Source organism: Etheostoma spectabile, chromosome 24, assembly GCF_008692095.1.
Source record: "Etheostoma spectabile isolate EspeVRDwgs_2016 chromosome 24, UIUC_Espe_1.0, whole genome shotgun sequence".
In the NCBI taxonomy this organism is placed as follows: domain Eukaryota; kingdom Metazoa; phylum Chordata; class Actinopteri; order Perciformes; family Percidae; genus Etheostoma; species Etheostoma spectabile.
This window is the reverse complement of record NC_045756.1, coordinates 8,527,632-8,536,589: the sequence shown is the minus strand read 5'-3', so window position 1 is coordinate 8,536,589 and position 8,958 is coordinate 8,527,632. Positions and strand designations below refer to the sequence as shown.

Sequence of the window (8,958 nt, the reverse complement as noted above, 5' to 3'; positions counted from 1 at the left end):
TACTTGAAATTGATGGTGGTGGTCAATATTCATAAAAAAAGAAAACGTTTGTGAACGGGCAACACCGATTTTGATAATACTAAGAATGTAGCTTTAACAAAGACAACACAAAATACAGAAAACAACCATCTCTTAACACATACTGTCATGCAACACAACACATGCTCTCATATACATTAGCACATGAACTCCCTCTTCCAATGCCAGTTTTTAATTGAGCAACCCGGTCGGCTGCATTCTCCGCAATGAGTGTAGCAGAGTGAGATATTGCACAACCCTAATAGTGTACTTATTGCACAAATTACATATTGAACAATCCAATAGCTTATGTATTGCACAACTCACATATTGCACTGCCCCAATAGCCTACAGTGCTCTTCATCAGACAAAATCACACAGAGACAAATGAAATAACCGGGGTCAAAATATAACAATTACAGCCAAATGACAAAAGTTGCATGCCTACAGATTCTTGAAAAAAAAACATGATATTGAAAAAAAGCTATTGTTTGAATCTTGGGAGAGCAAAGAGGATGAAATGGGGACTTGGGTCATAAATCATAGATGAAAGAGACATAAGTGGAACCCTAACCGAGGTTATCTGACAGACACTGACAGTTGCAAAGCTGAATCCTGATGAGAAGTGATCTACAGGCGACCTGAAGGATCACACTTGTCAGACAGCAGCAGCACTTCTCCTCACCCCAACCCCACACAAACAAACAGTGGGGCCTCATTAAGCGCCATGCTCAGGTCTCGCGTTGCTGTCTTGGAGAAAAAGTGAGCAGGGCTGGTAAATTAATGAGAAAATAACTCTGGCTTTTGTGCTTTCCCACCTCATGTTAAGGGAGGGGGATATTTTTGTCAGTTGTTAATTACTGTCATACAGCTACGGCACCTTTTCCCCCTGCAACTGACAGAGAATGGAGGGAGGGTTAGGGTGGAGGGCGGGCGGGCTGGCGGGGGGTTCGAAAATTAACTCGACTCGGGAGTGTGATCTTGCCATGTACCTGATGTACTAGGGAACATGTCTTACCCTGCTTTTGGATGAATCTCATTTATTTGCCAATGCTTTGCAGTCATTTAATTTCCACGGTGACTGCGTGGCGAGATCACAGCTTCCAGTCACACGAGAGAGAGAGAAAATGCTTCTAACCTACCTAATAGAGATAAACCGATTATCGGCCCTTGCTGATTATCGGGTCGCCAGTTGGTTGTTTTGCAGATTATCTGCACGTTGTATTTTCCTGATAATCGATAAAGTTATAAATGTAAAAGTGGTCTACGTCGGCTCTGCTCCAGCTCTGTTTTGTGTTAGCGTTTGTAACATTCCAAAATCATAACTTTAATTGTTTGACTCAAAGATTTTCATTTTCACTCTAAATGCATTTCGGGTCAAAAAATTGGTTATTGGTTTCATTAACTACTAATAATTGGTAATGGTTGATTCCTACTACCAAACTGGTACGTATTAAAAGGCTAATCCTAATAAGCTAACCTCAATGTTGCTACAGTAAGGCTATTTAGACTGATTCAGGGCGCGTCAGTCAGTGCAGTCAAGCTACTGTACTGGTGTAGTGAGACATCCAAGCGTATACTGTTGGGAAAGGGTGTAGGATTCATTTTAAAATGGGGGGGTGGGGGACGCATTATAGCTGGGGAGTCTCGGGGTCCTGCCTAGGAAAATCTTTGAGCTTGAAACAATTAATTTCTTGCATTGTGGTGAATTTTTCTGCAACAATTTGTAGCTTTTCTAAATAAATCTTTGGTGCAAATGTCTATTTGTGTGAAGGAAATGATTATTCTCCTCTATTGTCTGTCTGTTGTTCAAATCTTTCTGCATATTCAAAACATCACACGTGTTTTGGATGATTTTGGAGTCGTGTACATCTCAACATCAAATCTATAAGGGATTGAGAATGTGTAAAAAGTCAGAGGTTTAAATCTACATTAAAGACAAGAAAATCTTTATTTCTCACGCTTCTGTTGTGTTTTTAACCCTCCGATGCAGCAAAGTAGACGCAGATCTTGTTTTCCGTACTTGTTTTGAGCACCCTGAACGCTTATTTTGACCTCTTTTAGGGAGTTGGTTGTCTTTCAAATCTACCTCTTCTACATCTTGCAGAGGGACATATTTCCTGCATCCACCCCCAAAATCTACGCCTATGCGGCTGGGTCTTTGGGCTGACACCCACAGCGTATATTCTCCACCTCACACTGCATACTACTCCATCTTTCCATTCTGGCCATCTAAAACGTATGATGGCTGCGAGGTGTAGGAGTATGTGGCACTCAATAGCCGGTGAATGTCCACTTCACACATATTGGCGGTGTAAAGGACAGAATGTCGCTTGGTTGCCTGGCTGGGGATTGTCTCCATTTCCTGGTTGACCGCTTCGGTGGCTCCCACTGAGGGAGGGGTCATTACTCCTCCCATCACACGCCGGCGACCTCAAACTGCGGCCTGCAAACGCTAACCTTTTCTCGCCCCTCCACAATCAAATCAATACCACTTTGGCCACGAACAGGGAAACACTGTGTTGGCATTAATCACCTGCCCTTCCATGCTTGACTCTGCAGTTTGTTCCTCCATGTCTGGCTTTCTGTTTGGTTTAGAGCTAATGGATGGCTGGCTGTGTGGGAGACTGACTGACTGGCTGACTGGCTGGTTTCCACTGACTGCATTTTCTAGTTGAGGCAGACAGTCATCACAAAACGAGTCACTCTCAGTTTTGTTCAAAGCTACTCTAGCATGTCCAGTTCTTCCTCCACAGCGATGCGGAGGAAGGTCTGGCTAGTCTGCACAGCAGTCCTGGATGGGAGAGAAACGTGCCCCTGGGTTATTGGCATTTCTTTATAAAAATCAAGTCTTGGGTGGCGTTAAGTTTCAGACAAAGCCACGATGCCTCTGCTAAATAGTCTCAGGAAGGAAGTTGTTTTGGTGAAACATGTGTACGTTCAGAAGTAGTTGTATCGTCAACAGAAAACTCTGATTGGACAGATAGTCTAGCTAGCTGTCTGGATTTACCCTGCAGAGATCTGAGGACCAGTAACCTAGTCCTCAGATTGGACAGATAGTTAGCTAGCTGTCGGATTTACCCTGCAGAGACTGAGGACCAGGTAACCATAGTCCTCAGATTGGACAGATAGTCTAGCTAGCTGTCTGGATTTACCCTGCAGAGATCTGAGGACCAGGTAACCATAGTCAGATGGACAGATAGTCTAGCTAGCTGTCTGGATTTACCCTGCAGAGATCTGAGGACCAGGTAACCATAGTCCTCAGATTGGACAGATAGTCTAGCTAGCTGTCTGGATTTACCCTGCAGAGATCTGAGGACCAGGTACCATAGTCCCAGATGGCAGATAGTCTAGTAGCGTCTGGATTTACCCTGCAGAATCTGAGGACAGGTAACCATAGTCCTCCGATTGGACAGATAGTCTAGCTAGCTGTCTGGATTTACCCTGCAGAGATCTGAGGACCAGGTAACCATAGTCCTCAGATTGGACAGATAGTCTAGCTGGCAGTGAAGGAGTTAAAAAAAAAAAAGCCTTTGGATGAGTAGCGGTATAGGTTGGTGGTTTAATCTCAACATCTGGACAAATACTCATAGCAATGCTCGTTGTACCTTCAAAGCTTTCCCTCTACGATGAGCCTACAGTGCGTGCACCAGCGGTGGAAGAAGTATTCAGATCCTTTACTTGAGTAAAAGTACTAATACCACACTGTAAGAAATACTCCTGCAAGTCCTGCAATGAAAATGTTCCTTAAGTAAAAGTCTGTAAGTATCATCAAAAAAATGTAGTTAAAGTATTGAAAGTAAAGAAGTCTCCTCCCATTGTAGAAAGAGTAAAGGATCCAAACTGTTGAGTGTTTAATGGTCTCATCGTCTCAGCTGGACTTGCAGGCTGTAATATTGTTGCTAGGTTACTTTATAATAAACAGATTATATAAACTCCATGTATTTTATGTGCAGAAATCCTAATGTGTAAAGTAACTAAAGCTGTCAGATGAATGTAGTGGAGTATAAAGTAGAATATTTCTCTCTCAAATGTAGCAGAGTGGAAGGAGAAAGTGGCATGAAAAGAAAAGCCTCAAGTAAAGTACAAGTACCTCAACATTTGGACTAAGGTACAGTACTGAAGTAAATGTACTTAGTTACATTCCACCACTGGTGCACAACCATTCATTTGAATCATCTGAATAGTCATTTTCGGGGTCAAAAGATTTCCCGTTTGAGCTTCTTTTGAAAAACTAACATCCTGATTTGAGTTGAGTGAATTCAGCCCACCGTTGGCTTGCTTCACACTCGTCAAGTGTTCCCTGTCCTTCCTGTGATTGCATTAGCCGAGCCTGATATCAGCCCTGCAGTCCCATCCACATAAATACGCCTCTCGAGGCTCTTGTGTAAGCACATACAGGTGCAGCCATAGAGGGCCAAGCTTGCATCGGCAGGAAACAGGTGTCTGGCTATTGATAGCGTCCTGATGAGGGCGAGGAGGGGGTGGGGGCAACAAAATGCAGGGTATGAAAATCAGGTGGGTTGTTGTGTGGTCCCCGGGTACAGTGACTACTAATTGTTACCAACGCTTTTGAGTCTATTTTTGTGGCCTGGTGCCAGATGGTTGCGGTTGAAGGGGAAAGAAAGGGAAGGTAGTTGGTGTGTATAACAGGTTGTTGATTCCTGATGAAAGGCGACCTTAGGGACCCCTCAACACCTGGCTTAAACAGACCCACAAATATTAACAGTACGTAAATGTGTGTTGGAACAGTAGGTGCATGTTTTCATGCTTTCCACACAGTGTTGTGCAAATAGCAGCGGGACTTCCAGGAAAGTTCTGTTTACTTGCGGTTTAAACTGTACAGACGTTATCAGTGCACAAAGAAATCCCTGCACGGGAAGTCCATGTAGGGTCCAATGGAAGTCTTCCAAGCAATGGGAAAACAAACAAAAACTACTTGTAGATCTTAATGTGACAACACTGATTTTTGCATTCAAAAAATGTTAATACCAGTAGGGATACTACTACCGTGACCTTTGATACCGGTTCCCAAACAATCCTTTTTCTGATAGCAATTTAATAAAACCCAAAGAAATTACAACGTTAAGACACAAATCTTATATTTAGGGGGCATTTTTCAGTACTTGATGCTTAAGAGCCAATTGAGTTGATACCCAGCCCTAATACTGGTTGGTTGTAATTTATGCCAATGAAGAAATTAATAAATTAACATACAATGATGAAATTAACATACGCACATCTGAAATTTGACATAGCTGTATATGTTAATTTCTTAACTAATTGTTAACATACATACATCAATATACACACACACACACAGTCATTTTGTGAGCAAATGCCTGATGTCACTGCACCTAATCTCTTTAAAACGCCTCTGAAATTAAAATGCAAATACTTTCCCAACAACGGTTTCCAAAGTCCCACCATCTTTCCAGACCGTTCCAAACTAACTCCAGGAAAACCAATTACAACTGGACTTTCAGCTGACTGATATCCAAACTCGAAGAATTGGACCAAACAGCAAAGGTATAGCAGCAACTAAACAAGACTGAATCAATTTGGAAGCAAAACCATGGCAACTACATATGAAAAGTGCAGAGTATAGATAGATAGATAGATAGATAGATAGATAGATCAATCCCAAATATGGAAATTACTCTTTCACAGCAGCTAGTTACATAGACATACACACATCAAGAAAATACCCTAACAATGCTCCTTTCCATTTGCAAGAGCATTGCAATAAAAATATACTACATTTATTACCATGCATTCACCCTGAAAAAAGTTTTGCATTCACTCTGAAGTGCAGCGTACAGCACAGCATTCCACAACACATAACACAACGCAGTGCCCCCAGTGGTGGGAACACGCACCTGTAACCTGGAAGGGGGTGGGGGGTGGGGTAAATAAACAGAGTCGACATGAAATCGATGCCTAAAACACCTTAATCTTCCAATTAAATCTCTTCAGTGGCTGCGGTGCGATGGTAACTGTGATAAGTGCAGGTTGGAGTGAGGCGAAGAGGAGGAGGCGGCGGCGGAGGACAAACCTACACAGGTACGTCTGTCACGGGTAATTACCTTCTCAGTGCCCTCGGCTCTCCAAGCTGCCAGTCGTCTGCCTGTCAGAGAGATCAGCTTACCTCTCGTCTGGGAGTGTGAGCGTGCGTGTGTGTGTGTGTGTGTGTGTGTGCGACTGAATGCTCACGAGTGTGTACTCGGAGAATGTGTGTGAGCTATTTAAAAAAAAAGTGAGCGTGTTTCTGGCAACAAGGATATCATTTGCACAAGTGAGCGTGTGTTTCGGGAGGAAGTGGGGGTTTGAGCAGTCAGTGTGCATACAGGTGTGTTGATGCCGTGAGTGTTTGCACAAATGAGTGTGAGCAAAGCAGTTTGCCTGAGTGTGTGTGTGTGTCTGTGTAGACTGAGTGTGTGTGCATATGTGCTTACAAAAATTGCATCTTTAATTGAAGTGTGTCTTTTGACTATACTGAAAGATTGTGGTACAAGAGTGGGCAGGTATGTGTGTGTGTGTGTTGTGTGTGTGTGTGTGTGTGTGTGTGTGTGTGTGTGTGTGTGTGTGTGTCTGTGTGTTTGTATGTGCGTTAAGTAAAAAAAGAAAGTTTGTGAGTGAGTGCTAATAAAAGCTGTAAGCGTGTAATAGCGCTCAGTAAAACAGCATGTACCTTAAGAGAGAAGCGACTGAAAAAAAGTATTTACCTGTTTGACCACCCCCCACCTTCACTCACACACACGCACACACACACACACACACACACCTTTCTCAATCCCACAAAGTGGCCATCGAGAAGTGAAAAGGTATGGGAGGGATTGTTGTGCAAACAGGCGAACACAAAGGAGGCTGGTGTGTGTTAAGAGGCGGTGGGCAGGTAATAGAGCAGACATAATGGGAGCTAAGTACCTGTAATCCTCAGAGATATCACTCCAGACAAGAGGGGGACTCTGGGTAATTCCCTCCGGTTGGTGTAATTGGTCCCTCGCCAGGTTGGGAGTCTGTGTGTTGTGATGGGGGTTGTAGGGTGTTTGGGCGAAGTATCAGGTGTGAGAGGGCATCAGCTGCACTGAGTGCCTCCTATTGATCCAGGAGAGGGACTGGTGTGTGTGTGTGTGTGTGTGTGTGTGTGTGTGTGTGTGTGTGTGTGTGTGTGTTCCTGACCTAAATTCAGTAGAAGGCATCTAGCAGGGAAAAAGGCACCAACCTGATTCACCAGGAGTAGGGGCAGGGGCAGGTGCACAAGGGGCGGATGGAGACATGATGATGTAATGATGATGATGAAGAAAATTCTCTGTGGTGAGCTCAGGTGCCACTCACGTGCTGCCAACAGAACAAAGTAAAAACAATTACCATCACTTATTATCAGACTTTTCAATTATTCATCGGGTGGTATATTTCAGATAACATGAGGACCGTTATCCACTGTTTTTTTTTCTTAAAGCTGTGATTCTGACAATCAGTATTACAAATATACACTAACACATTTTAAAAAATTTAAAAAATGTATAAATGCGGTTTGCATTTGTCCTTTGTTAAAATCATTTGTTTGAGGGACCGTGGTGCGTGATCAGACGTTCAGAGATTTGTCCCCTTTTCATTTTGAGAAAATCATAGAGAACCATATGCACGGTAAACTGTGCTGAATAATGTTCTCTAGTGGCAGAAAACGCCATAACATTTACATTCTATTTCGAACATAAACCCGAGTTAATAATCTGTTTATACTGATGCGCTCCTTTCTTTTGGACACTGGAAGAGACACACACCCTCCAATGTCCACCAGCCTTGCCCAAACTGTTTGATTGACAGGCAAACAGTGCTGGACATGAAAAGACAGTTGTGGGTGAAAAATGTCTTTATTAAAGCGATGATGTCTCACATTTCCTTGCTCCGAAAAAAACATTTGTCGCTGCGAGCCGCTGAAGCATGACTCAATGTCAATGAGAGTACATGATTAAATTAAGGATATGTAAGTGTGTAAGTGTGTGTGTGTGTGTGTGTGTGTGTGGGGGGTTACAATGCTTACACATGCATGCATTCCTCGCACACATGTGCGTGTCCCATTTCTTCTGGATATCTGCTAATTGTGCATTTCATTTCTGCTCAAGTGACTCTTTTAAAGCAAAACAGATACTGAGAGTTTGAGCGCCAGGAGCGACGGCGAGAAGCGAAGACGAAGAGGGGAGAGACGGAGACAGAGACGCAGAGGATGAGGAAAAAAGGAGATAAGAAACAGGAAAGACAGCTGCTCTTTTCCCTCTCATTTCATCCAGTTATTGGTTAACTCGGTGGAAAGAAAGTAAATGTTCAAGGGATTTCAGGTCGGCCCCTGCCTCCGCCAAGGTAGACATGCGCTCCACTTGAGGTCTAATTCAACTCTTGTGTAGTATTGATCGCGGCGGCCGCCACCAGGGAGCCCGCCGGTCTTTCCTCGGACCAAGGTAGACAACGGTGAGAGAAAAACGTGTTATAAAACGCCTCCCCTCCCTCATCCGCTCCCCTGTTGATATCAAGCTGCTGTTTTTTTTCCTCTTCTTCTTCTTCCCACTTTTGAGTGCATTCGGGGTTTTTTTCTTCTTACCGCCCTTCAGGTCTTTGCCGCAGAGTGATGGAACACCTTTGGAAAAGAGCTGCAGGGACCGGCAGGTTTTTAACGCTCAAGAAACTGTAAATTGAAAAGGAAGAGTTGTGCGTTTGTGTATGCAAGGGTATGATTGGGCAAGCATGTGCGGCGGTGTACGTCTTCAGACATGCATGTGACTAAATATACAGGAGCAGAGCGTTTCTGTTGTGTTTTGGGAGTCTGTCTGGGGCTGAGAGCTGATTCAGCTGGGGGAATCAGGGGGCGAGGAGGGTGGACGGACGGCTGCAGAGAGGTGATGGCAGGGTGGACCGGGGGCGTGATGTGGATAGGGGGTG

The 8,958-nt window shown here is 43.9% G+C and overlaps 1 long non-coding RNA gene across 1 annotated transcript in view; it reads right to left on the bottom strand.

The window, feature by feature from the left end:
- Nucleotides 1-8,958, bottom strand: part of LOC116674090 (uncharacterized) — an 11,410-nt gene that overhangs the window by 1,317 nt on the left and 1,135 nt on the right. The gene's annotated exons all lie outside the window — the stretch shown is intronic.